This window comes from Anomaloglossus baeobatrachus, chromosome 4 (assembly GCF_048569485.1).
Source record: "Anomaloglossus baeobatrachus isolate aAnoBae1 chromosome 4, aAnoBae1.hap1, whole genome shotgun sequence".
Classification (NCBI taxonomy): Eukaryota; Metazoa; Chordata; class Amphibia; order Anura; family Aromobatidae; genus Anomaloglossus; species Anomaloglossus baeobatrachus.
In genome coordinates this window covers 118,348,264-118,364,449 of record NC_134356.1, presented here as the reverse complement: position 1 = coordinate 118,364,449, position 16,186 = coordinate 118,348,264, and the positions used below count along the sequence as shown (strand labels likewise).

Sequence of the window (16,186 nt, the reverse complement as noted above, 5' to 3'; positions counted from 1 at the left end):
TCCGTTGTCGACTATTGCCATTCTCGCTCTGCACACGCGGCACACCAATGTACCGCGAGTGCAGTGTGATTTTTCTCTCGCCCCATACACTTGAATAGGTGCGAGAGAAATGAGTCTCGCATTACAATCCCAGCATGCTGCGATTGTTTTCTCGGTCCGATTAGGGCTGAGAAAATAATCACTCATGTGCGTTGACACACAGGCTAGAATTGATCCGAGTGGAATGCGATGTTTTATCGCACTCCACTCACACCGATTTTCTCGCTGTGTGGCTTAGGCCTAAATATGACTCATTCTAGCACACAGTATTATCGACCAAAAGGTTCTCCATTTGCCTCTATATATTGTCTACTAACTCAATCTGATACAGAACTCAGCACCCTATATATTTTTGCAGGTGGTGTGGATTTTAATTCATCATTTAACAATCCGGAATCAACAGCATATAACACGTTGCGGTCTTGTATGGACCTTCATCAGTTGGCTGAAGATTATGTGTTGGAGTATGCGTATGCAAGCTCATGGATAGCTGATGAGGATATTATGGATTGTCGTGGCCTATAGAGGCTAGTATGCGCTAGGTGAATTGTGACCATGTCACTATAGGTAGGGCCATTTATCTGATGAAGGTTCATAAAAGACCAAAACGTTATATATGCTGTTGATTCCGGATTGTTACAATGATGAATTAAAATCCCCAAAACCTGCAAAAATATCTCAATGAGTGCTGAGTTTTATTACTATTATTGAACACGGATTGGAATCTTACTCGGTCACCACAGTTTGCACAGCGGAGTGCCATATATGATTTTTCAAACTGATACAGAGTTATTAGTTTATAGGTGAGACTTCCTTTCTGATGTAACATGCCACCATTTGTGACGTGCCCTACTTTTTTCACAAATTCCATATGATGTACAGAGGTACAATATGTGCCGATAGTAGGCAGGCTAAAGGCATTGTGTTAGGCTGCTTTCACACACCCGGTAGGTGCAGAGCCGGCCAGTCCGGCTCTAAAACCTATACAACGGATGCGGCGAAAAAGCCGCATCCTTTGCATACGTTTTTTAAATGTGGCCCGTCCGGTTTTTGTCGCTTGCGGCATGCTACTGAGCATGCGCAGTGGCAAAAACCGCATGCGGCGGCCGGATGCGGTTTTTGCCGCATCGCGCCGCATCCGGCGTCCATAGGCATGCATTGAAAAATGCGCCGCATCGGCCGGATGCGGCACGATGCGGTTTTTTTGCCGCACAAAAAACCGTGCCAGACAACGTTCCATCCGGCCGCCGCATCGGCTAAATGTGCCGCATGCGGCAAAAACCGGACGGAACGCAAGCCCATGCGGCACAATGCGGCACTAATTAAAGTCTATGCAGGAAAACGCAACCGGCAGAAAAAAAAACGGTTGCGTTTTTCCTGCAAAGTGCCGGATTGTGCCGCACAGGAAAAACTGGATGTGTGAAAGCAGCCTTAAAGAGCCATGCAAACTAGATCCATAAGCCCATAAAAACACCTTAAGTAGTGGTCGATCGAAATGATGGTTGGTTGGCAGCTTACCCCTCTCCCCCATACATGAAAGAGCTACTGCCAGATTCTTCTGTTATCAACTTATCTCAGGGAGAACAAAGCGATCTGTAGTGACAATTTGGACACACTGGTTCTTTAACTCCTCTGACAATCACTTGTTCAGGGCCCCCATACTGAATAGTCGGTTAAACTCACAGACAGCTGGACGTTTGGCTGTTAGTCTAATGTGTATGGGGAGCTTAATACAAATTAATAAATGACCCACAGTATTTATAGTATCAACTGAGTGAAAGTTGTTGGCTTTATTGATCTTAATCGGACTTTACACACAGCGACATTGCTAGCGATGTCGCTGGTGAAAGCACCCGCCCCCGTCGGTTGTGCGTCACGGGCAAATCGCTGCCCGTGACGCACAACATCGCTAGAACCCGTTACACATACTTACCTGCCTAGCAATGTCGCTGTTGCTGGTGAACCGCCTCCTTTCTAAGGGGGCGGTTCTTGTGGCGTCACAGCGGCGTCACTAAGCGGCCGCCCAATAGAAGCGGAGGGGCGGAGATGAGCGGCCGTAACATCCCGCCCACCTCCTTCCTTCTTCATTGCGGGCGGCCGCAGGTTCGGTGATGTTCCTCGTTCCTGCGGTGTCACACATAGCGATGTGTGCTGCAGCAGGAACGGCGAACAACCTGCATCCTGCAATGGCAACGATAATCGACATTAGAACGACGTGTCAACGATCAATGATTAGGTGAGTAATTTTGATCGTTAACGGTCGATCCTGCGTTTCACACGCAATGACGTTGCTAACGAGGCCGGATTTGTGTCAAGAATTCCATGACCCCAACGACATCTCGTCAGCGATGTCGTTGCGTGTAAAGCCCGCTTTAGTCTTACAGCCCCTGGCACAAGTAGGGCTACACAAAGCGGTGTATATACCACAGAGACGGCACTCTTATCTACTTTGGGTTTTATAAGTTGGATAAGGGAATTCCAGTTGTGCTTTGCTTAGCACCTTTCTTAATGGCTGAGCAGCTGCACATTAAGGCTGCGACCGCACTTTGCGTTCACCTACTTGCAGTTCTAAACGCATGTTTTGTGCTTAATTGATTTGACCAAAGTTGCCTTTTTCAGAAATTTAGCGCAGAAAACGCATGCGGATTTACCGCGTTTTGGATGCGTTTTCAGCGCTTTTTACATGCTTTTCCACCTGCGTTTTGAAAGATGTGTTTTGGAAATCTAGAAACTGCTAAATAAAGGTTAAACATTCAAATATATTGAAAAAAGTGAAAAAAAAAAAGGATTAAATACATAAGTTCAGAAATTACAAAGAAAATAGAATTATATAATGGAATTATAGCTGTAATATTGTATTTCTTAGATAAAAAGCACTAAATTTAACATTTTCTTTATTTTAATTGTCGGATTATGTGTGTGTGTAAAGGGACATATGAAATCATTAATTTAATGTGCAAAAAGCATGCGTTTTGTCAGGTCAAAACGCATGTTTTCTGCACTGAAAAAGCAGGTAAAACGCAGGAATTTGTATGAAACTTGGTTTTTCTCATTGACTCCAATGTTAGCAAAACGCACCCAAAATGGCAAAAACAATTGACATGTTGCTTCTTTGAACGCATGGTTTTTGCCACAAAATATGCAAATTAAACGCAGCGTTTAGAAACGCAAAGTGCGGTCTGAAAATCACCATTTTCCATAGACTTTGCTGTGAAATCAAAACGCATGCATTTTGGCATGAAAAAGGTGCTTCTCAAAACGCACCTAAAAAGCACCAAAAACGCAGGTGGAAACGCAAAGTGCGGTCGCAGCCTAAAGCTCCATTTCTTTTTGAAATCACTGTGATTTTAAATCAATGAGTAAGGATGGTTTTAGAATACAAAATGATAGATGGCACCTTATTCTGATTTGCTATATGCTCCTGACTCGTCTATGTGATAATACCTAAAGGGAATCTGTCAGGAGAATTTCACAACCCCAACTATATATGTGCATGTATCTTTCAAAGACAAATCCAACAACATCCTTACACTAGCTAGTTTGTTCCTCCATTACTTAGAAATTAGCATTTCATTTGATATGCAAATGAGTTCGAAGACTTAAGGGTGCTTTACACGCTACGATATCGTTGATGTTTTATCGTCGTGGTCACGTTGTTAGTGACGCACATCCGGCGTCATTAATGATATCGCCGTGTGTGACACTGACCAGCGACCTTAAGCGACCTAAAAAATGGTGAAAATCGTTCACCATGGAGAGGTCGTCCCAAACTCAAAAATCGGTAAGGGTAGTTTATCCAGCTGGTTCATCGCTCATGCGGCAGCATACATTGCTATGTGTGACACCGCAGGAGCGAGGAACGTCTCCTTACCTGCCTCCCGGCTGCAATGCGGAAGGAAGGAGGTGGGCGGGATGTTACGTCCCGCTCATCTCCGCCCTTCCGCTTTGATTGGCCGGCCGCTTAGTGACGTTGCGGTGACGTCGCTGTGATGCCGAACGTCCCTCCCCCTTGAAGGAGGGATTGTTTGGCAGTCACAGCGACGACGACGACCAGGTAAGTACGTGTGACTCTGCTGTAGCGATAATGTTCGCTACGGCAATGATCACAAACAATCGCATGCGCGACGGGGGCGGGTACTTACACGCTCGATATCGCTAGAAATTGCTAGCGATATCGCTACCGTGTAAAGCCCCCTTTAGACTTTGTAGATCTGAAGCCTCTGTCACTCCAGCTCTATTCCTGACCCTGCGCTACCTCCTCCTGCTTAACTCACAGCTTCTATGCTGTGTGACTTCAAGCAAAAAAGTGGTCAATCAAGCAATATGAGGCGGTGCTGATTGGGAAATAGAGCTGGAGTCATAGAGGCTTCTGATCTACAGCCTTATCTGCATATCATTCAAACCCTGATTTCTCAGTAATGGAGGAATGTACTGCCCATATAAAGGTATTGCTCGACTTGTCTTTGAAACAGCTACATGCTCATATAAATAGTTTTGTGTGTGTGTGTGTGGGGGGGGGGGGTGTTTAAAATCATGTTGTCATATTTCCTTTAAGAAATTAATAAATCCAACCAGAGGCTTAAGCCTGCTTTACACGTTGCAATTTTGCAAATGATATTGTATGCGATTTGCAACGCCCTAATCGTATGTGCAGCACGTTCAATTTGTTGAACGTGCCGCACAAACGATTAACCCCCGTCACACATACTTACCTTCCATACGACCTCGATGTGGGCGGCAAACGTCCACTTCCTGGAGTGGGAGGGACGTTCGGCGTCACATCGACGTCACGTGGCAGCCGGCCAATAGAAGCGGAGGAGCGGAGCTGAGCGGGACGTAAACATCCCGCCCACCTCCTTCCTTCCGCATTGCTGGCCGGGAGCCGCAGGACGCAGGTAAGATCTGTTCATTGTTCCCGGGGTGTGACAGACTGCGATGTGTGCTACCCCGGGAACGTTGAACAATCTGATGTTCAATTCTAGAGAAATGAACGATGTGCATGGGATGAACATTTTAACATTCAATCGCAATCGCACGTACCTGTCACACACTGCAATGTACCTTACGATGCCGGATGTGCGTCACTTACGACGTGACCCCGCCGACACATTGTAAGATATATTGCAGCGTGTAAAGCGGGCTTTAGCTTGAGGTGTCTGGGTCCCAATGTGGACTCTATACCCAGCCTTGCACCTGTCTTTGACTTTACATGTAGTGGACCTAAATACAAAAATGCATTAATTTCCATTCATTCTATTAAGTGTGAGAACATCACTGAACAGTTATCACATCATATCACAGCTATTTATGGTGTTTTCATGTGCCATATATGCACCCTTTTGTGCCTACCACCTCATGAGCCCCCAAAGAAAAATAATCTAATATATAAAGCTGAGTGTGTGTGTGTGTGTGTCCGGGATTGGTATCTGCACTGTCGCAGCTACAGCCACAAAATTTTGCACACTCACACGTCTGGACCCTGAGAGCGTGATAGGCTATGTTGTGAGGCGAAATTTTAACCCCGCGCGTTCCAATTTGCAATCAATTTTGCCCCTATCTACAGAATGGGGAAAAAGTTAAACGAAAAGTGTTGGGGGCAAATTGACAGCTGCCAGATGTGTATAAGGGGTACTTAAAGAATGAGAGCGATGGCGCCAAAGAGTATATGCCGTACAGTTGCTAAGGTGGGGCCCCGACATGGGATACTCACCACACGAGGGGATATGAACACACACACAAAATGCGCCACACACTACCATGTGCTTGAACACATATACCACGCTCAACACACATTCACCACACATACACCAACCTCGCCACATAATCGCCCTAAAACACACACAAGTCTGGTATTATCCTTCAAAAATAAAAATCTGATTAATAAGCAGCCAAACTACAAGAACAACAAATGTACCATATAGGAAATACGGCAGCTGTCAGTCACATGACCTGTCTATTATGTGTATGTGTGAGCTAATATATACTGTCAGGGGGAGGGCTTTCTGTTGCCTGGAGATTTATCAGGCTGCCAATAGCAACCAATCACAGCTCAGATTCGATTTTGCTACAGTAAGGGGTACTTTGCACGCTGCAACATCGCAAGGCGATGCTGCGATGCCGAGCGCGATAGTCCCCGCCCCCGTCGCAGCAGCGATATCCTTGTGATAGCTGCCGTAGCGAACATTAGCTGAAAACACACACACTGCGGGCAGCCACCCCAGGCCCCTCCAGCCAGGGCTGCCACCAGGAATTTCTGGGCCCGATACTGACAAAATTTCCGGGCCCCCTTCAGACTCCACCACAGCTCCGGCTTTACCCCTCGAACCTTCGGCAATAGAAAAAAGTTGTTTCCAGCATCACGTCCAAGAAAAGGTTAAAAAACTATTTTATTTCATAAGGTTAAAACCAACACTAGGTTGGATGGACGTCCACGACGTATAAAACAATGTCTGACGCGTTTCACACCTAACAGAGGTTCTTAGTCTTAGACATATCCTGTTGTATTTGCACAAGTTATGGAATAAAATTGGTTTTTAACCTCTTTTCTTGGCCATGATGCTGGAAACAACTTTTTTCTATTGCCAGACTTTGCCTCTTTGAACACGGAGCTGCCCTCCCTGCACCGTCCCCCAGAGAGAGGACCCAGGTGATGCCTTTACCGGGGGAGCTGAGATCCTCCTTAGCATACTGACTTCCAACCTTCCACAGTCCACCATCACTCTTGGAAAATCTCCAATTCTGCAAACACCAATCAAACATTAACCGCTAGTCGTCATTTTGCCAGCCCGAAAAAAGCTGCATGCACCATTTTTTTGGGTCATTAAAATGACGAACCCCAGACAGAATCGTCAGCCATATGTGTATATCTAATATATAAAGCTGTGTATGTGTGTGTAGATAGATTATATTATAATAATATATATTATAATATATATATATATATATACACGCTGTATGTGTGTCCGCTATAGGAACCCGCACCGTCTCATTTACAATCACGATATTTTGCACAGACGCCCCATGTGACCCAGGGAACGTCATAGACTATTTTTTGAGGGGAAAATGTAACCCTGCGCTTTAGGTTGGGGCCACACAGGGCACTACTGTGATCCTCGCATGACGCTCGGCTCACGCTGGGAGCACAGCAGGAGCCGACTGTCATGCGAGTGTCACTGCGACTGAGCTCCGATCATGCGATCGGACCTCAGCTGCAGGGGACAGGCCGGCACTCAGGAGGGGCGGGCCAGTGCTGCGGAGGGGAGGGAGGGATTTATCTCTCTCTCTCCTCCGTTGCCGGCTATTGCCATTCTCGCACTGCACTCGCGGTACACCGATGTAACGCGAGTGCAGTGCGATTCTTCTCTCGCCCAATACACTTGAATGGGTGCGAGAGAGTTTGGCATAACAATCGCAGCATGCTGCAATTGTTTTCTCGATCCGATTGGGGCCAAGAAAATAATCGCTCATATGCGCTGGCACATAGGCTAATGTTTGTCCGAGTGGAATACGATGTTTTATCGCATCCCACTCGCTACGATTTTCATGCCGTGTGTCTTAATAATAATAATAATAATAATTTTATTCATTTATATAGCACTATTAATTCCACAGCGCTTTACATACATTAGCAACACTGTCTCCATTGGGGCTCACAATCTAGAGTCCCTATCTGTATGTCTTTGGAGTGTGGGAGGAAACCAGAGTACCCGGAGGAAACCCACGCAAACTCCTTGCAGATGGTGTCCTTGGTAGGATTTGAACCCAGGACCTCAGCGCTGCAAGGTTGCAGTGCTAACCACTGAGCCACCGTGCCGCCCTTACAGTTACTCTCCAAAAAAATTCCTTCCATTAAAGTCAATGGAGCTAGTAGGGGAGGTCATTAATAGGAGCTGTGATTGGTTATCATAGGCAACAAAGGACATTGCTAGTGTAAAGTTGGGTTCACACATAGCGACGCAGCAGCGATCACGACGGGCGACCAGACCTTATCAGGATCGCTGCTGCGTCGTTACATGGTCGCTGGTGAGCTGTCAAACAGGCAGATCTCACCAGCGACCAGCCTCCAGCCAGCAGCGACGAGTGGAAGCGATGCTGCGCTTGGTAACTAAGGTAAATATCGGGTAACCATTACCCGATATTTACCTTGGTTACCAGCGCACACCGCTTAGCACTGGCTCCCTGCACTCCTAGCCAGAGTACACATCGGGTTAATAAGCAAACCTTTGCTTATTTACCCGATGTGTACTCCGGCTACGTGTGCAGGGAGCAGGGAGTCAGCACTGGCAGCGTGAGAGCGGCGGTGCTAGTAACTAATGTAAATATCGGGTAAACCAAGGAAAGGGCTTCCCTTGGTTACCCGATATTTACATTGATTACAGCTTACCGCAGGCTGCCAGAAGCCGACTCCCTGCACGCTTCAGTTCGTCGCTCTCTCGCTGTCACACACAGCAATGTGTGCTTCACAGCGGGAGAGCGACGAGAAACAAATGAACCAGGACATTCAGCAACACCCAGCGACCTCACAGCAGGGGCCAGCTCGTTGGATGTCACACACAGCGACAGCGACGGGATGTCGCTGCTACGTCACAGAAAATGGTGACTTAGCAGCGACGTCGTTGTCGCTATGTGTGAACCCAGCTTAAGAAGCTTCTGTGTGAGGTAATATGATACCGGTGGAGAGATGGATAGAGAGAGAGACAGACAGGAAATGACAGAGAGAGAGAGAGAGACAGACAGATAGGGAATGAGAGACAGAGACAGACAGATAGATAGGGAATGAGAGACAGAGACAGACAGATAGATAGGGAATGAGAGACAGAGACAGACAGATAGATAGGGAATGAGAGACAGAGACAGACAGATAGGAAATGAGAGAGAGAGACAGACAGATAGGGAATGAGAGACAGAGACAGACAGATAGGGAATGAGAGACAGAGACAGACAGATAGGAAATGAGAGAGAGAGACAGACAGATAGGGAATGAGAGACAGAGACAGACAGACAGGGAATGAGAGACAGAGACAGACAGATAGGAAATGAGAGAGAGACAGACAGATAGGGAATGAGAGACAGAGACAGACAGACAGGGAATGAGAGACAGAGACAGACAGATAGGAAATGAGAGAGAGACAGACAGATAGGGAATGAGAGACAGAGACAGACAGACAGGGAATGAGAGACAGAGACAGACAGATAGGGAATGAGAGAGAGACAGACAGATAGGGAATGAGAGACAGAGACAGACAGATAGGGAATGAGAGAGAGAGAGAGAGACAGAGACAGACAGACAGGGAATAAGAGACAGAGACAGACAGATAGGGAATGAGAGACAGACAGACAGATAGATAGGGAATGAGAGAGAGACAGACAGATAGGGAATGAGAGAGAGACAGACAGATAGGGAATGAGAGACAGAGACAGACAGATAGGGAATGAGAGAGACAGAGACAGAGACAGGCAGACAGGGAATAAGAGACAGAGACAGACAGATAGGGAATGAGAGACAGACAGACAGATAGATAGGGAATGAAAGAGAGAGAGTCAGATAGGGAATGAGAGAGAGAGAGACAGACAGGGAATGAGAGAGACACAGGGAAAGAGACAGACAGAGACATCCAGACACAGACTACATGCACAGTTACACACACTGTACATTACCTCATCTTGCAGTTTCTGATCAGTGAAGAGCAGGAGAGAAACCACAGGGACTTGCACGGAGGCTGCTGCAGCTGAACAGCAGGACCTAGATGTTCACTGGTCATGTGATCAGGCACATGATCAGTTAGATGACAGGTCCTTCACCGCAGCCTCCATAGTACATTTCCTGTCCTGCACTGATCACATACATCAGTGCAGAGTAGGAGAGAGGGCAGCTCTCTATGAGCGACTCGGGCCCCCTCATTGCCCTGATGTCGGCCCCGCCACCTGGGGCCCGGTGAGCTGGGGGGTGAAGGGAAGGAGCCTGGGCTGTCAGCTGCGGACCCCCCCCCCTCCTGCCTCCAGCTCACGGGCCCCGTAGCAGTGGCGTGGTCTGCCTTTATGGACGGTACGTCACTGGTGAGAAGATATAGAAACTGTCAGTTACAGACTATTTTTACCACAATAATGCCTCATAAGAAAATGAATTCCTTGGCACGAATGTCAGCTGATGCGAAAAGAAAAGCTGCATTACGGGCCAATGAAAAATGTGAAGACCGAAAAACAAGGCAGACACACATGAGAACAGCAGCTGCTTCCTCAAGGGCCAATGAACTTTCTGAGGAGAGGGAAGCGAGGCTTGCAGACAAGAGAACAAGAGCTGCTTCCTCAAGAGCCAATGAACTTTCTGAGGAGAGGGAAGTGAGGCTTGCAGATATGAAAACAAGAGCTGCTTCCTCAAGAGCCAATAAACTTTCTGAGGAGAGGGAAGCGAGGCTTGCAGACATGAAAACAAGAGCTCCTTCCTCAAGGGCCTATGAACTTTCTGAGGAGAGGGAAGCAAGGCTTGCAGATAAGAGAAGATCTGCTTCCTCAAGGGCCAATGACTCATCTCAGCAGAGAGAAGGCCGACTTGCCACTAAGAGAATTGCTGTTTCTTCCACCAGGCACAGAAAAAGGTTGGAGATTTGAAACATGCTGCCTTTTGTCACCAGTCAGACATAAACTATCAGGATCATCCTACAGTTCAGATAGGAAAAATGGATGTGGTCTGCATGTACGGCAGTGCCCCGAAATGGAAAGATGAACCGCCAGGTTTATGCTGTGCAAATGGCAAGATAAGACTTCCACCTCTTCCCCTAAAGTCTCTGATGACAGGTACCAGTATAATATCAAAGCATTTCTTGGACAACATTAGGTACAACTCCTGCTTCCAAATGTCATCATTTGGTGCAACAAAAGAAATGTGGTTTTTGTGTGCAGAATAAATTTTTCTTAATACATTCTATTTTGTTGACCGCAATTATGAACCCGGGCGAAGCCAGGTAGTACAGCTAGTTCACAATAAAACACTAAGACAAATTGTCAAAGAAAGCAAGACATGAGCTTTAAAGGGAACCTGTCATCAGAAATCTTGCACTAAACCTAAAAGATTCCCCCTCTGCAGCTCCTGGGCTTGATTCCAGCAATGTTCCTGTTGTTTATGTGCCCCCTTTCTGACCAAAATAAAGACTTTATAAAGTGGTACCTTTTTGTATTGAAATCTTGATAATGGTACACAGGGGCGGGCTCTCTGGTGTCTGTTAGTCTGCCTCCTGTCGCTTTAGGCAGTCCCCCATCGCGCAATTCCATACTTCAGGACGACGCCCACTGCGCCCGAGGTGCCGCGCACGCGAGGACCGCTGGTCACGTGTGTCGCAGGCACGAGATTATGGGCGGCGCTGTGATTGCATCGCAAGTGCCCGCCCATCATCTCGTGCCCGCCCTTTCCCCTCTGCCTCCAGTGTTCCACCGGTGGTGTCCTGCTCCGCTCCTCCCATCTATTTCCTGCTGCAGGGTAAGATGGGAAAGAGGTGACGTCGGGTCATCTGGCCAGCGCTTGCGCAGAACGCTGGTGGCAGAGGGGAGAGCGTGGCCACGAGATGATCGGCGGGCACTTGCGATGTAATCTCAGCGTCGCCCATAACCTCGTGCCTGCGCACACGTGACCAGCGGTCCTCGCGTGCGCAGCACCTCGGGCGCAGTGGGCGGCGTCCTGAGATATGAAATGGAGCGATGGGGGACGGCCTAAAGGGCAGGAAGGCAGACTAACGGCCACCAGAGAGCCCGCCCCCGTGTACCATTATCAAGATTTCAATACAAAAAGGTACCACTTTATAAAGTCTTTATTTTGGTCAGAAAGGGGGCACATAAACAACATGAACATTGCTAGAATGCAGCCCAGGAGCTACAGAGGGGGAAACGTTTAGGTTTCAAGCTAAATTTCTGATGACAGGTTCCCTTTAAGCAGTACATTTTCATAGTAACAAATGGCATAAAACATTTTACATATTTATGAGCTAAAACTAAGGCGGGCTTTGCACACTACGACATCGCAGGTGCGATGTCGGTGGGGTCAAATTGAAAATGACGCACTTCCGGCATCGCATGCGACATCGTAGTGTGTAAAGGCTCGATGATACGATTAACGAGCGCAAAAGCGTCGTAATCGTATCATCGGTGCAGCGTCGGCGTAATCCATAATTATGCTGACGCGACAGTCCGATGTTGCTCCTCGCTCCTGCGGCAGCACACATCGCTGTGTGTGAAGCCGCAGGAGCGAGGAACATCTCCTACCGGCGTCACCGCGGCTTCCGTAGGATATGCGGAAGGAAGGAGATGGGCGGGATGTTTACATCCCACTCATCTCCGCCCCTCCGCTCCGATTGGCCTCCTGGCGTGTGACGTCGCTATGACGCCGCACGACCCGCCCCCTTAACAAGGAGGTGGGTCGCCGGCCAGAGAGACGGTCGCAGGACAGGTGAGTCCATGTGAAGCTGCCGTAGCGATAATGTTCGCTACGGCAGCTATCACAAGGAAATCGCTGCTGCGACGGGGGGCGCGTACTATCGCGCTCGGCATCGCAGCATCGGCCTGCGATGTCGCAGCGTGCAAAGTACCCATAAGAGTTGGTCTAATAAGGTGCATATCCAGTCCAATTTGATTGATGCAAAATACCACCATGTTAGGCCGGCTTCTCACTTGCGATTTTCTCGCAGTAGTGCAATGCGAGAAAATCTCGCATTGCACACGGACACATGTTATTCAATGATTCAGCTCTCATCTGCGATTTTTTTTCTCACTCCAAATCGGACTGAGATAAAAATCGCAGCATGCTGCTATTTGGAGAGTTTCTCGCACGAGTCTCTCCAATGCAAGTTTATGGGTGCATACGGACCATCCTAGTGACAGGCGTTTTTCACAATAGATTTCACGCATGTAGCAGAGAACAATGTAAATTCTTCTGTACATAACATTACATGAGTAGCAGCTGCTGAGGGTAAAAACTGATTGCACACCTACAGCACACTGATGACTAGTGAACTAAAATCGTTTGACTTTTTTTCCTGCTACTCGGACCGATTTTACACGCATAAATGTGTTTCCAGCCTTAAAGTGGCTTTAGCCTTTGTTATTTTGCTTTTGCTAAGTAAGAACTAAAATAAAAAGCTAACTGCTAATAATAATTTGCCCACTGTCCTGTCAGAGCCTGTTCACACTGCGTTCCTGCAGTGCATTGGATCCACCTGAATCCCTCTAAAAATCGGATTCAGACGAACACCCAACCAAGGCCAAGCCATAGGCTGCTAGGACATGAACAGAGATCAACTGAACTCCAGTTGTGCTAAAGTGCCCATCATTTCAGGTGAGTACTTAAAAGTACCACCCTATGTTTCTGTGTTGTCTAAAAAAAGTGGACACTTTTGGGAAAAAACGCAAACCGAGTTAATTTAAACTTCATTTTTGTGTTTCATAGCAGCCTATGGCTCGTCTTGCGTTCGTCTGATTCCTGTTTTTGGGAAATTCAGTTGGAACCCTGGATGCAATGCAGTGTGAAAAGGGCCTAAACCTTGCAATGGCTTGCGGATGATGTTGTCCGATGTGACATCATGTCCTGTAATCAGCTGTGACACTGTGGTCACGTTTCATGGGCTTACCAGCCTCCCACAGCTGCATTTTTACATGTTACATTCGTACCCCATTACCTAGACATTACCAAGAGTCTTGAGCTAATGATGGCTTAAAAGTTATTAAAAAAGAAAACACCAGGAAGCAGCACTGGTCCTTAAATCCTTTTGTCTGGATTCACTGTTATATAGTTTTAAAGACTACATCCAAATAAAAACGAAATCACATACATTTTCCACGATACAGCTGAAAAAGCAATCTGCCTATCTGGAAACACAAAATAGAAGCAATGGAGTCCATAATCTACAATATATAGCTAACACTCTATAGTCCAATCCACATAATGCAGGTTTCCAAACAGTTCCATAAGGTACAGAAAAGAGCAAAGAACTTGTACATGGAAGCGAGAGATGCAAAGTTACAGAATGCAGAGAGAATGTGGGAAGGCGATGAGCACTATAGCATCCATGGGGTGATAGAACACACATGATGGCTCTATATGGAGGCCCATCATGTACCCACGGTGCCAGTTGTCACGTCTTCTTACACGTATACACCTGCTGTAGAAATCAATGACGGCTGAGACACATCATCCACAGCACATACAGCAGCAGAGGTGTACTGGAGACTCAGCAGGGAGACCCAATGCACCATTACACATACTGTATATTAATATATGTACTAGAATGGCTGGGACATGGCTATATACATAAAGAGAGGATGTCCATGAGCTTGCACTATACATAGAGAGAGGATGCCCATGAGCTGGAGCTATACATGGAGAGATGATGTCCATTAGCTGGAGTCATACCTTGATAGAGGATGCCCATGAGCTTGAGCTATACATGGACAGAGGATATCCATGAACTGGAGCTGTACATAGACAGAGGATGGTCATGAGCTGGAGCTATACATACAGAGAGGATGCCCGGGAGCTGGAGCTATACATGGACAGAGATATCCATGAGCTGGAGCTATACATGGAGAGAGGATGTCAATTAGCTGGAGCTATACATGGAGAGAGGATGCCCATGAGCTGGAGCTATACATGAAGATAGGATATCCATGAGCTGGAGATATACATGGACAGAGGATATCCATGAGCTGGAGATATATATGGAGAGAGGATGCCCATGAGCTGGAGATATACATGGAGAGAGGATGCCCATGAGCTGGAGCTATACATGGAGAGAGGATGCCCATGAGCTGGAGCTATACATGGAGAGAGGATGCCCATGTGCTGGAGCTATACATGGAGAGAGGATGCCCATGAGCTGGAGCTATACATGGAGAGAGGATGCCCATGAGCTGGAGCTATACATGGAGAGAGGATGCCCATGAGCTGGAGCTATACATGGAGAGAGGATGCCCATGAGCTGGAGCTATACATAGAGAGAGGATGCCCATGAGCTGAAGCTATACATGAAGAGAGGATGCCCATGAGCTGGAGCTATACATGGAGAGAGGATGCCCATGTGCTGGAGCCATACATGGAGAGAGGATGCCCAAGAGTTGGAGCTATACATGGAGAGAGGATGCCCATGAGCTGGAGCTATACATGGAGAGAGGATATCCATGAGTTGGAGCTATACATGGAAAGAGGATATCCATGAGCTGGAGCTATACATGGAGAGAGGATATCCATGAGCTGGAGCTATACATGGAGAGAGGATATCCATGAGCTGGAGCTATACATAGAGAGAGGATATCCATGAGCTGCTGTCCACATACATCTGAATGATGGCATGACACAAATCCAACTCACCTCTTCTCCTGTCCCCAATGATCCATCACCCCTTGTCCAATTGCCCCTCCCTTTGCAGAGGTTCCCTGGTACCTGAGCTGGTAGGGTAGCCTTCTGATTGCAGGAGACAGGCAGACAGAATGGTGCCAGCCTTTTGTTGCCTGGTACACTGAGCTGACAGTCTGTCTTCCTCCTTCCTACAACTCCCTCCCCCAGATTTGGCTGGTGAAGATGTGAGGCTGGGTTCTTGTCTGCAGCTCCTGTGTGTGATGTTGGCACCTTGCTGTGAAGTCCTCCCCAGCTGTGGGCATCAGTGCAGGGGGCACCTGGGAGTCTCCTGTCAGCAGAGAATTCCCTGCTGCCCAGTGTGTGCAGTCTCCTCAGCCAGCACCTGCCATGGCCAGTACCTAGCTCCAGTCTAGCTGCTATCCCCTCCCCCCATATTACCTCTATGTGTCCCTGTCATACGCAGGGTTCCCTTTTCCCCCAGAGGGAGGGGATGAACTGTCTATGTCCCCAGTGCCTGGGTTCCCTTCTCTCCCTCTCCTCCCCTCCCTGCACGGACTATAGGGAGGGGAAGGGGGCAGTGCCCGGGGGTGTAGTGCCCCTGTATGTGCGGCACACGTGCACTGTATGTGCTGGCATGTGTCGCCGGATTCCTATTCATTACACTGCTAGCAGCTGTTGTCATGGTAACAGAGTAACCAGGAAATCACGACGCTCGCAGACAGCACAATGTGGCAGGCGGTCGGGGGTGTTGAGGGCACTTATTGCTCTCATAGGGTTAATAATATGGCGCTACCTGGCGTCACTGATATC

The 16,186-nt window shown here is 47.6% G+C and overlaps 1 protein-coding gene across 3 annotated transcripts in view; it reads right to left on the bottom strand.

The window, feature by feature from the left end:
- The window catches only part of PRR7 (proline rich 7, synaptic), a 182,807-nt gene extending 166,850 nt beyond the window's left edge, over nucleotides 1-15,957 (bottom strand). For 2 of the 3 annotated variants that reach the window (XM_075342315.1, XM_075342314.1), the window contains exon 1: nucleotides 15,389-15,957. The gene's annotated coding sequence lies outside the window, so the exon portion shown is untranslated. Of the gene's footprint in view, nucleotides 1-14,434; nucleotides 14,598-15,388 lie in introns of all 3 variants that reach the window. The other variant, XM_075342317.1, reaches the window with a different exon arrangement.
- Nucleotides 15,958-16,186: the final 229 nt, after the last annotated feature.